The sequence below is a fragment of the Lissotriton helveticus genome, chromosome 1_1 (assembly GCF_964261635.1).
Source record: "Lissotriton helveticus chromosome 1_1, aLisHel1.1, whole genome shotgun sequence".
NCBI classification, from domain to species: Eukaryota; Metazoa; Chordata; class Amphibia; order Caudata; family Salamandridae; genus Lissotriton; species Lissotriton helveticus.
Genome location: NC_136057.1, coordinates 1,036,696,361 through 1,036,715,537, shown reverse-complemented (window position 1 = coordinate 1,036,715,537; position 19,177 = coordinate 1,036,696,361). Strand labels below are relative to the sequence as shown.

Genomic DNA, 19,177 nt, shown 5'->3' with positions numbered 1-19,177 from the left:
ACGTGGTGACGGCAGTACGGACTTCCTGCCTGCCGTGTCCGCTTCACTCTTACTTCCGCCCAGGCTCCCGCAGCACCACAGGCCGGTGTTTGGGCCGAGACGAAGGCCGTAGATTGTCCGCTTTAAATACCGCTGGTTCCCAGTCGAATATTTTTACTAGATTTGCACCGGTCGATGCTTCCCGGTCCTGGACTCCGGGCACAGCCTCTAGAGTCTTCAATCGTTGCGGATTAGTGTCCGGATTGTTGGAAGGACCGCCTCACTCACGGAGCCTTCTCACTACACAGCCATCTTGGTCGGCTGCTAGCGGTATCTCTAAAAAGATAGTGGTGTATTCATATCAATCAGTTGACATGTTTCATGCCTAAACTAGGCCAAATATGGGTCTGTGGCCTTCAGCAGGACAAGCAGGGTTCCCTGGTTCCCAACACCTACTCAGACTACCTAAGCTCACTGGTGTAGGGTACACATGTATGTGGGCCTAATATTAAATGTACATTAAGCATGCTTATCTTTACCCAGTCTGCTGTAAATGGCATCATAAAATGTTCACCTTTAAGGGGTTAATGCCATTCCAGGATGTAGTATTTTACCCTCGCCTAACAGTGGTCATGTATTACAGAGAGGGTGGCAATGCCTGCCATTGTTTTCTGCACTCTAGCTGTCTGGAAGGAGAGATGAGCCAACCTACCTGTACGATACCTCTCTCACTCCACCACAAATACAACAACACACACACACACACACACACACAACCACACACACACACATCCACAACCACACACAAAACCACACACACAACCACACACACACAACCATACACCACACACACACAACCATACACCACACACACACAAACACACAACCACACACACAACCACACACACACACACAACCACACACACAACCACACACACACAACTACAACCACATGCGCAACCACACACACACACAACCACACACACACACAACCACACACAACTACACACATACAACCACACACAACCACACACCACCACACCAAGCATTGGCATAGCCAATAGGTCTAGCCTTTGGGACCTTATAAGTGTTTAGCCACGCAACATTTGATGTGGTTGCACCAAGGGTATTGTGCTGCATAACTGACACTATAATGGCACACATCAAATTTCACCAACGTTCACAACTTTACATTAAACCACTTTACAGCATCTATCACCGCTCCAAACCTCATTACACTGTACCACACCACTCATTGAACAACATCTGGATTGGTGATACTTCTTTCAACAACATTATACTGTAATTTGGAATAACAAATCACATTCTCAACACTACTTGCAACACTTCACCACACCACATCACATCCACATACGCACAACATACTAAACCTCATAATACCACGTACCACTGCACCAGATCAATCAACAGCACAACAGAGTACACCACACAAGACCAGGTCATACCATACCTTACACACCACCCTATCAAAACTGACGTCAAGCCACTCCACAATGTGCTTTGCCAAAGCAGACCACAGTGGGTTCACACAGAACACCAGGGCTCACAATACAACATCACACCATGCAGTACCTCACAGTGCCACGACCATCAATAGTACACAAATTAAGCCACCTCAGATAATTTACTCTACACCGCACCTCACCTCATTTAAGTTACAGGCACCAACAAATAAGGGAATATGGGTCGAGGTTATAGGGAAAAAGAACTAGCCACGCTTCTCTGGGTCACTCAGTCATTTTCATTTCAAGAATCTTTATTCGGTGATTAAAAAAACACCATAAAAGCACAAACATATATACACTGTTAAAAATTATTAAACATTAATCAAGATCCTTATACAAAATTAATATAGATAAAGGATATCAATGTACAAATCCATAAGCATACAAATGAGAATAAAAGACTTTCATAGCTATCCCCTGGTCATCCTTAATCGGACCGCAACCTTAATAAAATTCATAACACAGCACAAAGTAAGGGGATCGGAGGCTTTTTGTAAAAAGACTAGTGCATCCCTAGCATGTTCCTGATGGGCATTTTTTAAAATATTTACAAGAAAACAGCGCCTGGGCATAGAATAATAGGGACAGAGCAAAACAAAATGAAGGGAGTCCTGCGGAGACCTATTGTCGCAGCCGCAGGGTCCCTTCTGCTCGATTGACATAGAAAAGCCTACTGGTGAAGCCAACACAAAAGGCAATAGATTCAATCTAAAGCGACACATGAGAAATCTGTCCTGTGCATTATGCATTAGGTACAGGTAAGGCTCCATGCCCTCCACACTCTTTACCAGACTATGAGCCCTCACAGTCTTTTTGAGTCTTTCTGCCTCAGCTCTTTCTTGGGTTTTCCGCTCTAGAAAAATTTCCCCTACTTGTTTCTTATGCTGGGCTAAGATTGTTGTTGGGTTCGTAAAGAGGTTTCCAAAACCTAGATCTTCGAGGGTTTTTTTCACATATTTGAGCCAAGGGATACGCATACAATTGGTCCTGTCTAAGCAATCCAGTAAGATTTCTCTACTTAGGTACGCCTCTGGATTAGCCCATATTTTTAACCAGGCCACAATTGGCCTGAGTTTTAACAGGTCATCCAAATATGGCCTCCCTAGTTCCCTGTGTACTATAAATCCAGCAGTGCTTGGTGGTACCCTCAGGACAGATTTCAGGTATTTATTTTCTTCCTGTTGGATTCTGATAGTGTTCACAAAGCCCCATACTTCTGCCCCGTAAATTACTTTGGAGCATGATACGGAGCGATACAAATTCACTACCTGTTCCGGGCTCCATCGACCTAGTCTCCTGCCATAACCTGCTATTGCCCCGTTAGAGGCAATCATTTTGCTACAACGTTCCGTCACCAAGGAGTGAAACTGTAAAGAACCATCAAAGGTCACTCCCAGGTAAGTGAACGTTTTGACCTCCTCTAAAATATGGGTACCTATTGTATAGGTGAACTTAGAGGACGGTTTTTTACCGGCCAGGAGCACATAAGATTTACCCAGGTTGACAGATAGGTCCAGAGTGCTCATAAACTTTACGAAACCGTCTATCAGAATTTGTAGACTTCGCGGGGTGCGTGCGAGCAAAACCGTGTCGTCCGCGTAAAGCAGGACCGGAATATGTCTCTGCCCAACCCTGGGGCAGTCAGCCTTTAAACCCAAAAGAAACTGTTCCAAGTTATTGATATAAAGGGAAAAAAGAAAAGGGGCAAGGATACAACCTTGTCTGACTCCACTCTTACAAGGAAAAGAGTCAGTCAGACCTCCCTCTCTGTTAAAACGAACCCTGGCCGAGGTATCGCTATGTAATTCCCTTAATATGGCGATTAAACCGCTCTCAATACCCATACTTGACATCAGGTCCCATAACTTTCCTCTGTTGACGTGGTCGAAAGCTGCTGCCAAATCCATGAAACCCATGTAAATAGGTTCATCACTGGCCAGAGTGTATTTTGCAGTCAGCATATAAAGGTTCAGGCATTGGTCACTAGTGGACCTCCCTGTCCTGAACCCGTATTGAGTGTCCGAGAAGATGTTATTCTCATCGGTCCACTCGGACAGTCTATTTAGGATTGCCCTACCCAAAAGTTTGGCCGATACGTCAATTAGGGAAATTGGCCGGTAACACTTAGGGTCATCCCTATTGCCCTTTTTAAAAATTGGCACAATAATTGCTTTTGACCAAGATGGTGGGAGGTCACAAGAGATGGCAGTGTTTATGACCCTGGTCATCAAAGGGGCCCACAGATCTATGTTACTAAGGAATAGGTCAGGGGGGATCCCATCCGGACCCGGAGCTTTATTTTTAGTCAAACCCTTCATCGCTGCTATAATCTCCTTAAGGGAAAATACCACCGGGGAGACCTGACTTATGCTTACCGGTGGTTCTACAGAGGTACCAGACTCATAATTATATAAGCCTCTAAAGTGTGTTGTCCACTGTTCCGGGAGGATATTAGCCCCTATGTCTGGGGAATCCTTTTCTTGAAAGGTCGGGCTATTAATAATTCTCCAGAAGCCTGCGAGATCCTTTCTTTCCCCTGCCTCTCTTAAGTCTGCCCAGGCTTCAGCCTGCAGGGCAAGTTTCCTCCGTTTAATTTCTTTATTGTATTTCACTCTGCACGCCCTAATTTTTTGGGGGTCCCTCGGTTTTAGCTTTAGGCAGCATTTCAGCTCCCTTAATGCCTTAGAGCAGTCTTTGTCAAACCACCGTGGATTGACCAAGTTTCGTGAGGGTGCATCGGACTTAAGTAGGCCATCTATCAAGTTAGCAATCTGCTCAAATGCATCCAGTAACGTTGCTCCTTGAACTTCTAAGTCTAGGCAATCGTTAATGGCATGTGAGCCCTTGTCACCCAGGGTTTTGAAAAACTTTGCCCCATCTATTTTGGACCATTTCAGTCGCCTGCCTTGGTCTGTCACCTTCTCCTCGGCTATGACACGGGATCTAGTTCCATCCCCCGCCCTATACAAGAGCGCCAAGACAAGAGGATTGTGATCGCTAAAGCCGCTCCATTCTATCCCTACCCTGGTTATTTTGTTTAACAGTGATCTCGAGGCCAGGATGTAATCTATAATGGACGAGCAGCCCCTGCCCTTAAAGGTTGGGGGGAGTATACCGTCTGACTGTGGGTCAATCATGTTAATAGTATGTTCTAAATCATACTTAAGTAGAAGTAGGCCAAAAGCAGATCCAGTGGGTGTATGGGAGAAATGCGGCCCCTTTTCCAATGGGCATTGTGACCAGTCTGAGTTTGCCTTGACCAGTGCTGGGCAGGGATGGCAATTGAAATCTCCCATTAATAGCAACCCATAGGGCTGCCCTTTATTTTGAGATATTATTTCTTGTTCCAGCCTCTGATCTAAATCTGCTAGTAGCGGGGTATGGTTATTTGCTGACTCAGAGTTATAGATGTTAAAGGCAGAAAATCTTAGCCCCTTCCCATGGAACCGTGCTACCTGAATCCCATATGAGTTCCAGTCTGGAGAAGACCAGGTGCCTGGGAGGTCTAAATCAACGTAAATAGACAGCCCACCCATTGCTCTCCCAGATCTAGGTTTTCGAGCAGGAACAAAAAAACACTTATAGCCCTGTAGGTGGTAATCGCTCGCCAAAGCCCATGTCTCCTGGAGACATATAACATGAAAGTTCCTAACATATTCAACCCATTCCTTGTTGGAGAATTTGCCCGCTATCCCCGCAACATTCCAGGAAATCAGTCTCATGCCTTCCCCCCGCACTTTTAAACCCTCCTGTTGGTTTAATAAAATCTCCTGTGATGGACCTTGCATAGCCAACCCATGTCCCCCTCCTGTACATTCTATAGCTGTAACTTTGGGTTCAACACACCCTGGTTTCCCCGCACCAGACATTACAATTATCTGGGCGTGAGAGCTCTGCTCTCCCGGCTCCTCTGCCTGGTCACTCTCTTCCACATGACCCTGAGGGGCATTATCCATCTGTCAATCAACCCCCTCTAAATCATTCAGACAATTGAACCGATTATAGGTGTGAAAAGGTGGTTCAGGGCGGCCAAATGATGATCTATAGTTAGGGTCCTGGTGTCTCCCCCTCCTGCCAACCCTCTCCCAGTTGTTTTGCTTTTGTAACGGCTGCAGTGGGGCTGGACTGATGGGAAAGAAGAAAGACACCCGAAGGGTTTGAATAGTGGATTCCCTAGATCTGTTTTCCCCCTGACAGATATAGGTCACTGTGTCTTTGTCCCTAAAACTTGTCAAAATACAGTCACCCGTAATTGTTTTTTGGGTTCTCCCCACCCATGGCACCCTTCTTACCATTATAATTTCGTTATTAAGGTGTGACGGGAGAGGTCTATTTATATTTAGCCACTTAATGACCCTACTTTTCAAGGCGCAAAAATCCTCAGTTTCCCCTACTTCGAGTGGGGGAACACCTGCCAGGACGACAGTAAAGTCATTGGTCTCAGGGGGTAGGTTGGGCCTGCGTGGTCTTGGGGGAAGCTTCATTAGGGGGATCAGTGTAGTACTGTCTACCTGCTGTGCCAAGTTAACCGGGCCTGACGGGGGAATGGGGATGCTGAAATTAGGGGGCCTAGTTGGTGCAGAGTTATTCTTTGCGGGCTGTTGCGAGACCACCGTATTTACTGCATGTGAAGGGAGTATATTTGCAGCCCTATTTACCGGCAGTTCAGTGGCTAAAATAATAGGGGTGGGTTCTAAATTCCTGTCCTGGTGATCAGCCGGGATTTTCAGACTACCTAGTACGGTCTCCAGTGTGGTTAGTCTGGCCTCGATCTTTTTTATACTCTCGCTGATTGGTAGTAATAGAGACCTTAGCAAGAATTCCAGGTTCCCCAGCGGAACAACAGAAAGGGGGAGGTTAGCAATATTAGATCCCACATTTATTATCGGTGCAGGTGCTAAAATATCCTGGGTGGTAGGTTTAGGGTGAGAGACAACCAGTGGCTTGTCCGCTAATACAGGGGGTTTAGCAGCAGGCTTCCCAAAGTCCAGACGGGAAAGTTTTGATTTATTCCTTCCCTGTGCGCCCTTCGACTTCCTTCTGCGTTTGTTAGGGGGAGGCCCGAGTGTTCTTTGCACACTTACTGGCGTTGGTTGGGTTTTATTGGCCTTAGGGTCCGGAAGTGGTTGGGACACTAAATCGATGGTCACTCTAGTGGAACTGGGGCTAGTAACCGGAGCTATCATCATGGCTTCAACTGGTGTGGCGTTTATGTGATCCCTCAACAGGAGCGGGACATCATCTATTAAAGACAGCTCTTCCCTGGGCACAATAGATTGATCACCAAGGGGGGTATTTTTCAAATTGTCTATTGAGCGTCTCCTTTCTGCTCTTAGCCGAGACAGGTTACACTCTTTGTCCCCCTCCCCCCCGGCCCGTGAGAAGTAATTCTCCAATGTCCTGTTTTTAGCTCCTCCCGGCTTCAACGGAGTACTCTCCTTTGCGGGGGAAGGCATTGTGCAAGTACAATGTTAGGTTTCGCCGTGGATTATAACAAAGAGTGGGACCATGGATCGAATGCAAATCAGAAGGGGGGGGGGCCCAGCCCGGCCTCCTGCGGCCCCGGACGGCCACAGACGGTCCCGCCCTTGTCCCGGGCTTCTCCCGGCGCCCTCCCGCGCGCTCCCGTGCAGCGGGATCGTAGTACACTAATAAGGAGGAAAGGGTGGGGTAGGGGGCGTGGCGGACAGGGAGAGCGACCCAGGTGTTGAGGGTTGACCGCACGCAGGGACTCCTGGTAGTTAGAGTCCCTGCGGGTCCGCTCGCAGCCCTGTGCCTGCCTGTTCTTACTTCCCCAGTCCAAATACAGTTTCAGGAGCACTGCGCCTCTTGCTGGTTAGAGCGCCTCGCAGCACACGGCGAGGAGCTGCAGTTGCAATGAAGGGTCCAGGAGCAAAAGAAAGACCACGGCAACAACCGGTCCAACAGGGAGTCCCCTCAGTCACCTAAACTTAGAGACACCACAGCGCCCGGGGCCCTCTGTGTCATACACTAGAACATTTCAAAACAAGCACATTTCAAGGCCTCATGGGGGTATGAGGTACCATATACATGTAACCAAACCACACTACATGATAAAAACAACAAAGCTTGACATAACATAGGTTCCTCCAATTCCCATGGGGGGTATGAGTTACTGCTTCGGTGAGGCTTAGTACAATTATGGTCCCTGTCTTTACCCATAAATAAACAACGTGTTCTGAGCGTTTCTCGCACATTTTTCAATATTCCTCATTTAGACGGGAGGTTTGATTTTTTTCTTCTTCTTTTAGCAAAAACATATATTTTTCTAGTTTTCTCTGTTTGGAAAATCGACCATTCCATGCAAGTCAAGGTGGAAATTAATTTCGAACCACAATACAAAAAAGTCTGCTTTTCTGTTGCCAAATGTTGATATGTATGTGTGTTTCTTCCTCTGTTTATGTAATTGCCTGTACATGAAAATAAAGGCGAATGAAATAGGTACAAATTATAAAAATGAATGCGGGAGAGAAGAAGAGGACGGGCAGAAAAGGGACACAGCTCGAAACTAAGAAGCAATTGTTTCACCGAGCGTCTGAATGCGTCCTGCAGCCGGGGCTGGCGAGGGTGTCTGTGCGAGGGCGACTCTGGGAGAGTACCGTACTGTAGAGGTCACAGGACCCTCGGGGGACCCTCAGGGTGAGGGGTCTGCGTGTTCAGAGGCAACGCATAGTAGATGCTGCTATGTCCGGGGTCATTCTTTGGCGGGGTTACTTACAATTCACAGTCACACGTGCAGTGTTCGGGTTTACAGTTTACTCACAACTAGCTGCTGTGCAATACGCTGGTTTCCCTGTAAATGGCGTAGTTTCCAGCTCTTCGATTCCAGAAGCTGTTGACTGTAGTATAAAACTGTAGTAAGCTGGATCCTGAATTTCCATTTCACTATCCACGATTTTTGAGTTCAATGTACAGTATCCACCATTCTAAATATGTGTGCAGCACCTCGATTTTCAGTTCCTGTTATCCACCCTTATTCCCGCCCCTCATTCCCGCCCCTCCTTCCCCAAACCGCAGTGTATAATGTCTTTTCTTGGTACTGTGTGGGTTTCTAGAGATTTTGTTCAATTCTTTCACTAAAGATGGACAGATATTACCCTTCACCCACTAGCTGAGTGCTGGTTTCGAGTTACAGCCTGTGTAGGACGTTGTACAGGTGGCTCGTTGGTCTAGGGGTATGATTCTCGCTTTGGGTGCGAGAGGTCCCGGGTTCAAATCCCGGACGAGCCCTCTTTTGAACAGTGGCTTTAAAAATCGTAGCTCATTACGAAATTTTAAAATACATGCTCAAATACTCTTTCTGAAAGGATCATACGAGTTAGAGATTTCTGAAGTAAGGACATTGTGCATAAACGCATTTAAAACGATAATTAAATAATCACACATTACTGATTGCAGGTAGGGCACGCGTCGGAAATACCAATAGGCGACATTTCCTGAATGTGTTTAACTTTAAAATTAAGCCGTGTGCTGCAGGTTGGGAATCACCTTTAAAAGGACAGTTGAACTAGCAAATAGGTGCAATGCTGAGGTCTCCAGTTCATTTTTTTGAGTTTGGTATTAGCCAAGACCATTTGAATTTAATACAATGATTCATATGGTATATTTATCGATAGGGGATTTCAGCAAAGACTCTTCTTTGACGCTTACACTCCCGAGGGTGTTCTGGGCATCCAGGATTCAGTATTTTGCTTGAGTATTGGCGCTTTTCACTGGCGGTTTGATGTGTGCTTTCAGACTTCTTGGGTTTATAGTGTTGTACTATATCTGTGGTGCATTAGATGTATGGATTACGGTAGCACACGGGTTGTAGTACTTGAATGCGATCTGCTCTCGATAGTCGGTCTACAGCTGAAGGTGGTCGTTTCTCCATCGGTTCTCTCTTCCTATTTAAAAATATGCTAATATTTTCTTTTATACTTTTTCTCCCCGGTGAAGGGCACGTGTTGGACGAAAGGCATTTGGGTAGGAAGTTTTATCAAAATACAGGGATATATTTCATTCAAACTGTGATGGATGCATTATGAAGTTTACTTTGCTTTGGATATATTTGTTTGTGAATAATTCCCTACGCATCGAAAATAGTCATGTTGGATGAGTTCACAAGTGAACAATTTTTACTCTAACGCATGGTGCAAAATAAACGTATACTGGGCGATAAACTTCGAAGATTCAGTTTTGAGCTAGAATTTGGTTGCTCGTGGGTTTCTTTTTCCTTCTCTTTTTCTAGTGGTAGTAGGTAGTAGGTTCTTTGAAAATTCATGACACCTTTGTCTTCTCTGGGGCTTTGATATATCGCCCACCGGGCTCCCCCGCTAAATTCTTGGACACAGTAGGGGACGTGCTGAGGGACCTAACACTTAGGTTTTCTAATTTCTTGTTGTTGGGTGATCTCAACATGCACCTTGAGTCCCCCAGTGCCCTTGGGGTGAGTTGCTTTATGGACACAATTGAAGTGTTGGGCCTTACCCTTAGGAACCGTGAACCCACCCACCAGGCAGGACACCTCTTAGACTGTGTTTGTTCAAATTATCATAATTTGATGATTAAATCTCCTTGCCCTCAACTATGGACAGATCATTACTTCATCCCCTTTAACATACTTGGAGTTTTGAAACCTAGTACAATTTCTACAAAAGGTAATAATTGTCGTAATATTAACATCACCACAGACTGGAAGGCACTAGCCAGCAGGCCTGATGTTATAGAAAAACTTAAGGACAGTATGCCAATCATGACTGGTTATACATCAACAGACAATCAAAACCTCTGCAATTGGATTGCTGGAGCGGGTTCTCTGCTAAAAACGGCAAGAAATCAGAACCTGACTCCTAGGAAAAAGAATGCCCCATGGTTCTCAACAACCTTAAAACTTGAACTAGGTGAAGTTAAAACTCTCGAACGCAGGTGGCGTCGAAATTATGACATTGACGCTCGTAATATCTACATAACAGCAAGGCGGAAGTACCATATAGGAATTAAGTTGGCGAAAAAAACCTACTATCTTCAGGCCATATCTTTAGCAGGACAGGAACAAAAAACAATTTTTAAGATTTTTAAGGAATTCATGGACCCTTCAGCTCTATCGCAGGAGATTCCTCCCTCACAACAGTTATGTAATGCGATATCTGATTATTTCGTGAACAAAATCCTCGACATTACAAACACCTTCCCACCAGTACCTACCATAACGACGGTGGTTGAAGTAATAGCGAAGACGACATCTTCTGCCTGTTTTGATAATTTTGTTCCAGTATCCTTGGAGGAAACTGCTAAACTGATCTCAGCCAGTAAATCGGGATCCCCTGTTGATCCCTGCCCCCCTCCGGTGTTGCATCTTTTAATTGAGATGGTGAACCCAATGATCAATCGGATCGTTAACTCCTCTTTAGAGACTGCAACCATCCCTAACGAATGGAAACTTGCCGCTGTTAAGCCACTCCAAAAAAAGGCCATTGCCGATCCTACCACTCTTGCCAACCTACGCCCGATTTCCCTGTTACCCATCTTATCCAAACTGACTGAAAAGGTTGTCAATAGCCAGCTCACCAACTTCTTGGAGAAGAATAACGTTCTCCATCCTAATCAGTCAGGATTTCGGTCAGAACACTCTACCGAATCTGCCCTACTTTTTACCGCAGAAACATTAAGGGCAGCAATGGATCAGGGAAACAAGGCCGTCCTTATCCTATTAGACCTGTCGGCAGCCTTTGATATGGTCTCACATACCATCTTAGTGGACCGTCTGGCTGCCGCAGGGATAGGAGGACAGGTTCTGGCATGGTGTAGGAACTTCCTTACCAACAGACGCCAAATAACAGTGCTAGGCCCATATCAATCTGAGGTAAAAGAAGTCAGGTCAGGGGTTCCTCAGGGCTCTAGTTTGAGCCCTGTTCTCTTCAATCTTTATATGGTGCCCCTGATGAAGCTGATCATGTCATTCAATATCAGCTCTATTTCATACGCTGACGATACCCAATTGATATTGGTGTTGGATAGGGAGCGGCCTGGTGCCGAGGAAGACCTCAAGGACTGTCTTACAGCAATCTTTAAGTGGATGACTATTAACCATTTAAAATGCAACACCGGAAAAACTGAAATCCTTCCTGTAGGTAAGAATAACCTCTTCTCCCCAACAGCTTGCTGGCCAGCAGAGGCTGAAGTGCCCCCTAATACAATCATATCTGCCCGCAATTTGGGCATTAAATTTGATCACCAGTTGTCCTTTAAACCCCAGGCCGTGGCAGTAGCAGGTATGTGCTTTCAGATCATCAAAGCACTAAGGAAGTTTTTCGATCTTCTTCCATTACCAGCGAGGAAAACTGTCGCAGTGGCCTTAATTAGCTCTAGGCTTGATTATTGCAATGGACTATATGCTGGAGCAAACAAATCTGTTCTCCACAAATTGCAAATGGTCCAAAATGCGACAGCCCGCTTGGTACTGCGCCTGCCTCGTAGGTCATCTGCCTCGGCAGCCTTAAACACTCTTCATTGGCTGCCAATAGGGAAAAGAATTCTGTTTAAGATTCTCCTAATCACCTTTAGGGCATTTTATCAACGTGGCCCAACCTATTTACATAATGGGTTTAAAAGATATCAACCAACTCGCTGTTTGAGATCTGCCCATCAGAACTTACTTACCCCCCCTCACTTTAAGCTGATGACAAAGGGTGGTAAATCCCTTTTTGTTTTAGGAACAAAGGCCTGGAATAAACTTCCTCCTCAGCTGCGAGTAATCTCCCAGGAAGCCCCATTCAGAAAATCACTGAAAACCTGGATCTTCTCCCTGCCTGATGCCACCAGTAGAACCCTAGTGTAATGTGTGTGTAGAAACTTAGTGACATCTTTCTCACTTCCTCACAACTCCTCCATCTGAGTTGTTTGTGCGCCAAGATACTCCTTGGAGTGAAAGTTGCGCGGTAGAAATGTCTCTTACATTACATTACATTACATATCAGGTGAACTATATCAGGTGAACTGCAGCAGGATTTTTTGTTTTCTCTAGTTGTCTCTCGGAGCAGAGAGCACAGCAACAAAGGGCTACAAAAGTATCATTTAGATTACCCACAGGAGTAAAACAATCTGAAGTGCAAATTGCAATCAAGAAACGTTTTTATTAGTGACGAATTTCTCTCGACTCGGACATGACTTTAAATTGCTATTTTGAATTTATTGATTGCATGCTGACTCCTTCGCCATATATTTTACAAAGTTTGCTTCCTTGTAATGAGATGTTAGGAGCAGACCAATTGAAAAAATGCTTCATGAGCTCAGTAGCAGACCCCAAGATTTCACAAATGGATGGAAAAATACTGAGCCCACGAGATTAACAACCCAAGACTCCTCCCCCCTACACTAGAGGTATGCACCTGGAGCCATCTTGTCAGCCCGCTACTGTTATATGCCAGATCCCAGGCGAGTGCTTAATTTGTAAATGAATAAGTGCCGGGGCTCTCGATGGGAGGCCACCACCTCTCCACCTCAGGCAAGACCTGTCACTGACCCAATTCAGGAAGGACCTCAAGACCTGGCTCTTCGAATGAACCCCAGCGCTGAGTCGGACCAGCAGCCCCATCCCCCCCCCAGCGCCTTAAGATCCTCACAGGTGAGTAGTCACGCTTATCAAATACTGATTGATTGACTGCAGCTAGCACCACACATTGCCCCTACTAGCTGCCAATGACAGTACAAACACAGTTACTAACCATCACACTCTTACAAGTGCGACAATTCATACTATTCCAGGCCTCCAAAGCTATAAGAATGGCCACGGAGGCAGGTATTAGTCATTGTAAATGTAAAGTGAACTAATAAATAGCTGCTGTTGTGCTCATACAGACATCCAGACAGTGCCACCATGTGGCAGACTGCCATAAGCGCCAGTGCTGGCAATTAGCTGCAGGTGTAGAGCACTGGAAAACACCGGCTCAAAAAGAAGCACTGCCCAGGCTTTTCTGAGTGTGTAACATGTAATTTGTCCATCCACTATTCCCATTTCCATATGCCCATAAGCCTTGCAGGACAGCCATTTGGCAGTGGTCAGCAGGCTGTGAGTGCAGAGAATGGCTGTGGGCGTAAGCAACTCTCTGCTCCCAGTTCTGCTACGACAAAGTCTGCTGAGAAAGGCTTTAAGGCCGGAGTAGAGTTTTCTGGCAACAGACTGGTACGCTAAGCCTCATCCTGCACCTAGTCCCTCTCACACCCTTACTCAACCCCTAAATATTTCTATGGGGCTGAGGTTAATAATTATCACTTATGTTGCAAGGGGAATCTTTGTTAGCTAAGTTTAGATTATTTTAGTTTTAGTTGTCTAGAGCATGTGGTTACCAAAGGTATCGTGGCTCTAACTTTAGGAACAACAGCAGCACACAGCAGATCTATAGGTAACACAAATGTGTTTTTAGAGCTTTACAGAAACGCATATGGTTAGGTTTTGCACAAATAGCAAAAGGCAGGTTGTTCCAACTGGGCAGAGACAACAAAGAAAGCATGTCCTCCTGTGCTCTTTCTATGGAATCTGGGTTAGTTGGCCAATAGAGCCTCTGAAAATCGAGGTTGTCTGATAGGACAGTATGTGGCAAATACACCGGTTATATGGGTAGGCAGACTTACCATGTGTATCGCGTTTTGGCAATAGCACAGAGCCTTAAAGATACAGCATTTACCAACAGGACGCCAATGCATGTCAGGCAAGTGACTAGACACCTTGGTTATCTAGGCAAGCCTGCAATAAGCCTAGCTGCAGCATTTAGTAGCAATTGGAGACGCTGTATAAAAGACGAGGTGAGGTACAAGTAGTCCTGATAGAAGACAATAAGTGTCTGTACCAAAGTTCTCAGTAAAGCACTTGGCACAAAAGCGGTGATCTTTATCATCTTTTTCAATAAGGCAAAACAAGTCGCCGTCAGCTATTTGATGCGAGACTCAAAGGGTGATTGAGAGTTTAAGATAATCCCCAGATCATGTACACTGATTCCAGGGGTCGGGCAACTTACCAGGCCTTGTGGCCAACTAGTAGGTGATCAGACGGAAGGATTCCCAAAAACCAGGGCCTCGTAATGTCTGCATTCAACCTCCAGGAGTTGGCATTCATCCACTGAACCACCAGTGTAAGGCAATATTTAAATTAATCTTGGATGGACAAGAGACTCCTCTCAAGCCATAGTATGATCTTTGTATCATCAGCGTAAGAATAGAATTTAAGCTCAAAGAAGGTGATAGGGTTGTCTAGTGGCATCACGTAGATGTTTAAGTTGGGCTCAGAGATGAGCCCTGAGGGTCACCACAGCATAGCTGACGATGAGCGACTGGAAAAGTATATATTGGGGAAGGATCTTAAGTGAGACTTTGTGAAGGTGCAAGAGCCCTCATTCTCCAAGATAATCGAATATCATTACAGACGGACGTTAACATGATCTCAGTGTTGTGATATAGGTGAAAACCAGACTGAAACCTATTGAGGACGGCTCTGTTCCCTGTATGGTGTGATAGCTGATGATTGACATGACTCTCCATTTCTTTGGCCATGGTGGACAAGAGGGAAATAAGGTGATGGTTGGCCAGGATTTGAGGATCTAAGGTTGATTTTTGTCAGTAAAGTAATGACAGCTGCTGATATGCAGAAATCTGGGGCTTGGCCCAGGTCGGGCAAAGCATTACAAATTGAGGCGAAGTCTGGTGCCACTGTGGGCGCTGAAATCTTAAGATATTTCATGGGACACCAATCGAAAAAGGGAACCTGAGATAATGGTACTAAGTTTTGCAAGCATAATGTCTTCTGAAATGGAGCAGATCTCAGACCAAGGTAATGAGATTATGGCAGATGTAGTAAGAGGGGATGGGGGGTCAGGAAAGTCACCTCAGAGCTATTGGAGACAAAAGATGCTCAATTTTATTATTAAAAAGTCAGCTAAATCATAGAAAATCTTTGTAATGCCCTGACCGAAGAAGATATTCTATCAGTGTTTGCCAAGGATTTATAGATGCAAAACACCTCCTTGGCTAGATCTTTTGCATGAAAAGTGTCACGTTGGTAATATTTAGAGCAAGCTTCCTTAAGAAGAAATTCATAATGCTTAAGTTCCTGTTTATAAGCAGCTTTCTCGTCAGCACCATAATTACAACGCCACAGCCTATACATTTTCTTACATGTTCTCTTTGCAACTATACCAAGGCTCTGAGGGAGTGGCGCAGTGTGATAGAAACGATTTAGGGGGTAAGAACTAATCTTCTAGTGCATTGGCAAGCCAAACATTAAAACCTTCCACATATGTATCGATATAGGTGCTGACTGTCTCAAATGAGGAATGAGCTAGCTTGGGTCAAGTTTGGACGAGGCACGATAGGCGACTAACAGTTGTCCTTGAATTCAATCACGTTTCCCTTTTAAGACTAATATTACAGAAGATACCCTTATGTCGGTGCATGTTAGCTCCATTATAGAACCAATATTCAGTATACCCTCCCCTGAGTATATATGGTCTAGGATTTTACCTATATATGAGGGTTAGGTGAGTGAGTGGTAGGGAGAAGGAAGGGTCTGTGGAGAAGATGAGGAGGTGGGATCATTAATGAGAACGAGTAACAGAGACAGGAGATGGTCATGTCTGGCAGCCATGTGGTGCTAGGCAGCCAAGTCTCCCTCCGCTTCAGGGCGGTTCTATAAACTAGCCGTCTCCCTGATAACGAGGCCTTAAAATCTCACTGGAACGAGTACATGCTTTTTAGTCAAATCTTCCTGTAATGGATAGACCTATAAACAATCGGAAATGTATATCATTATCAGAAACCATTTCCGTCTGTGGTCTCACTGCTATGTTTTCATGCTTGGGCTGCTTGCTTTAGTGACTGAGAGTGGACCCCAAGAACCTCTAGGGCAGTCACGGGTCCCTCTGCCCCACTCATCCATCACCCTATCCAATTCACTAATCCATATAGCTCCTTGACGGATGTATGCCTCATTTAATGTTCACTGCCTCATTCAATGGTCACTACTACAGTCAATGATCACACTGCTTCATCTGCTTTTGATTGCCCACTATCACTGCCCACCGAGACATTCACTGGCCACTGAGTCCCATTCACTGGCTACTGTGACCCATAGACTGGCCACTATGTCTAATTCACTGGCCACGGCTCTGTACACTGAGCAGTGTTTAGTAGATAGTGCCTTATCCATCTCATTCTACAAACACAATTCCTTCATTATTCTGCCCAATTCACACAGGTCCTTCTACTCCTCTCACTAGTCCCTATTCTACATTCAGTGGCCACTGCGTTATGCACTGGCCGCAGCTGCATTCGCTGATCTGATGAATGAGGATGATGAAAGCAATGTATAGAGCGTACAGCTACTCCATGGAGCGTCACGATGCAAAACTGTGCCATCTGTGTGATATTTGCTCCTCACTGCCACATTCATTAGACATTTCCTCATTGCTCGCTGTCACTTTCACTGCTTCCACCCCCTCCAGTCCTGCTCCAACAAACGATCGCTTTCCCTCCCTCACTTGGTCATATTTGCCCTTTCATGGAGCAAGTGCAACCGGGTATTTTAGGAAATTCTCCCCACCTGCTTCGCTGGCCATCAAGCCTACTTCACTGGTCGCCTTGCGTCCTTCACGGCCAGCCTGCATCCCTCACTGGGCCGCTCAGCGTTATTGATTGGTCACCAGGCCTCACTCACTGGTCACTCTATCTCATGAATGAACTCTCCTCAGTTACAGGGGCACCTGTCTCATTGACTGGTCCATGCATTGCTCATTGTCCATCGCTCAGTGGCTATTATAGGCCAATCTGTTTCATTTATTGTGCTTGTCCTCCGTTTGCACCTTATTTAAGTTGCACTTGTTGCTCGCTGTTACTCATTAGAATTGATTATTAACGTGCTTTGTATTTTTGTTCACTGCTTGACATGATGCTGGAAACAAATGTGTGATGCCATCAGTATTTATAATTCCGTGGAACCTATATACTTTCACGTTTCATTGTGAATGCAACAATCCTATTCAAGTTTTCTACCTTCTGAGATCTATATGAAGTGAGGCAAGATCTTAGGCGTTTTGGGTGGAGATGTAATCTAGGGTGTGTGCCATTGGTTCTGGTTGGGGGTAGTGTTCTGGCCATGTTTATTTAAGAATACTGGCATTGTAGAGCACTGCTTTCACCTATTGTTTTTGTGGTCCCTCTTTAGGTATTATTGTATAGATGTTTGTCACGGAGTAGGAGTCATGAGTAGGATTGTCTTAGCATTGGCCCCGAGGCATGCTCTTTTCTGTTGAGAGGGAAAGGCGGTGGTCTTTCTTTGAGGTCCATTGTTTGCATTGGTTGTGCTGATGTGGCTGGTGGGAGATGGGCCAGCCAGGCTCAGTTTCTTCGATAGCCGGCTGTGTTACAAGGATCAGGGCCGGCGCTAGGCATGGGCAGCGTGGGCGGCTGCACAGGGCCTCGCGCTCAGCCCACCAGCATGGGGCCACGCACTACTGATGTGTCCTGTTGTTTCCCTGACGATCTATTTTAAAAAAAGGTGTCGCCTTGCAATTAAGGTTCATTGGAGGGGCCCCCCTCCCTGGGCCTCTCAGGGATGGTGTCTGTCTGGAGGCATAGGGGAGGAAGACGCTCCCTCAATTGCAAGGAGACATTCACAGACACTGTAGGGGGCCCATTATCCAGCATTTTGGCGCCCCCACAGTTTTAACTTTTAGACCACAATCAATTCTCACACCTATCGGGCTGAAGGTGTGAGAAATGCTTGTGGAGTAAAAGTTAAAACTGTGGGGCGCCAAAATGCTGGACAATAGGCCCCCCACAGTGTCTCTGAATGGTCTCCTTGCAGGGGGCCACTTATCTAAATTAGAGGGGGCCTCGCAAGTTGCCTTTTAGCCCAGGGCCACGCAAATCCTAGGACCGGCCCTGACAAGGATGACGCAAGGGTTGTTACTTGAAGACTTTAGGGTGGCACTATGGGATAGAAATGGCAGAGAGGAGGGCACGATCACTGTGCAGGCGGGCACCTCGGGGGCTTGGAGGCTCAAAGAGCTGTTAGGCTGTGGAAGAGCAGGTGGTCTGGAGGTGGCTAGTGAGCAGGACGCCAGCGGCGATGGAGACAGGGGCAAGAGTTGCGGGTTTCGCTATAAAGCATCTCATTCAAGCTGTTTGTTCCCCGAGTGATGGCGCCGGACCTTAGTCACAATTACATATCTCTGTGACATGTTCTTCTTGGCTATGCCCAAAACCTATGTGTCTCTGCGCAGCTGAAACCGCCGCCCTGCCCCTCGCACAGCTCCTGAGGCAGGAATCAGAGCCGGAGGAACGCGCTACATTTAGACACTTTCACAGCTCGGGGCTCCTGCCTCCCTTTGCACTCGCAGCGAGCGCGTCTCCTTAACCCCTATGTTGTTACACTTCGACTTTTGATTTTGAAGCGTCACCCTCCCCAAAATACTGGATGCAGATTGGCGATTTATTTCTTTTTTCACACACGTATAAGGTAAAAGGGTCAAAGTACAGAAAAGCAAATGATGTGTACGTGGCAGAGGTTCGTATAAGGTAGAAGGCGCGCAGCAATGAAAAAAGAATACTGTGTGCATGGCACAACATCACACGCCACAGAATTTAGTACATGCCCATGTGAAATAGCATAATGATATATC

The 19,177-nt window shown here is 45.9% G+C and overlaps 1 non-coding gene across 1 annotated transcript; it reads left to right on the top strand.

The window, feature by feature from the left end:
- Window positions 1-8,684: 8,684 nt before the first annotated feature.
- Window positions 8,685-8,756, top strand: TRNAP-UGG (transfer RNA proline (anticodon UGG)). The gene has a single exon. It is a non-coding gene; the product is annotated as a tRNA-Pro (tRNA).
- The last annotated feature ends 10,421 nt before the right edge of the window (window positions 8,757-19,177 follow it).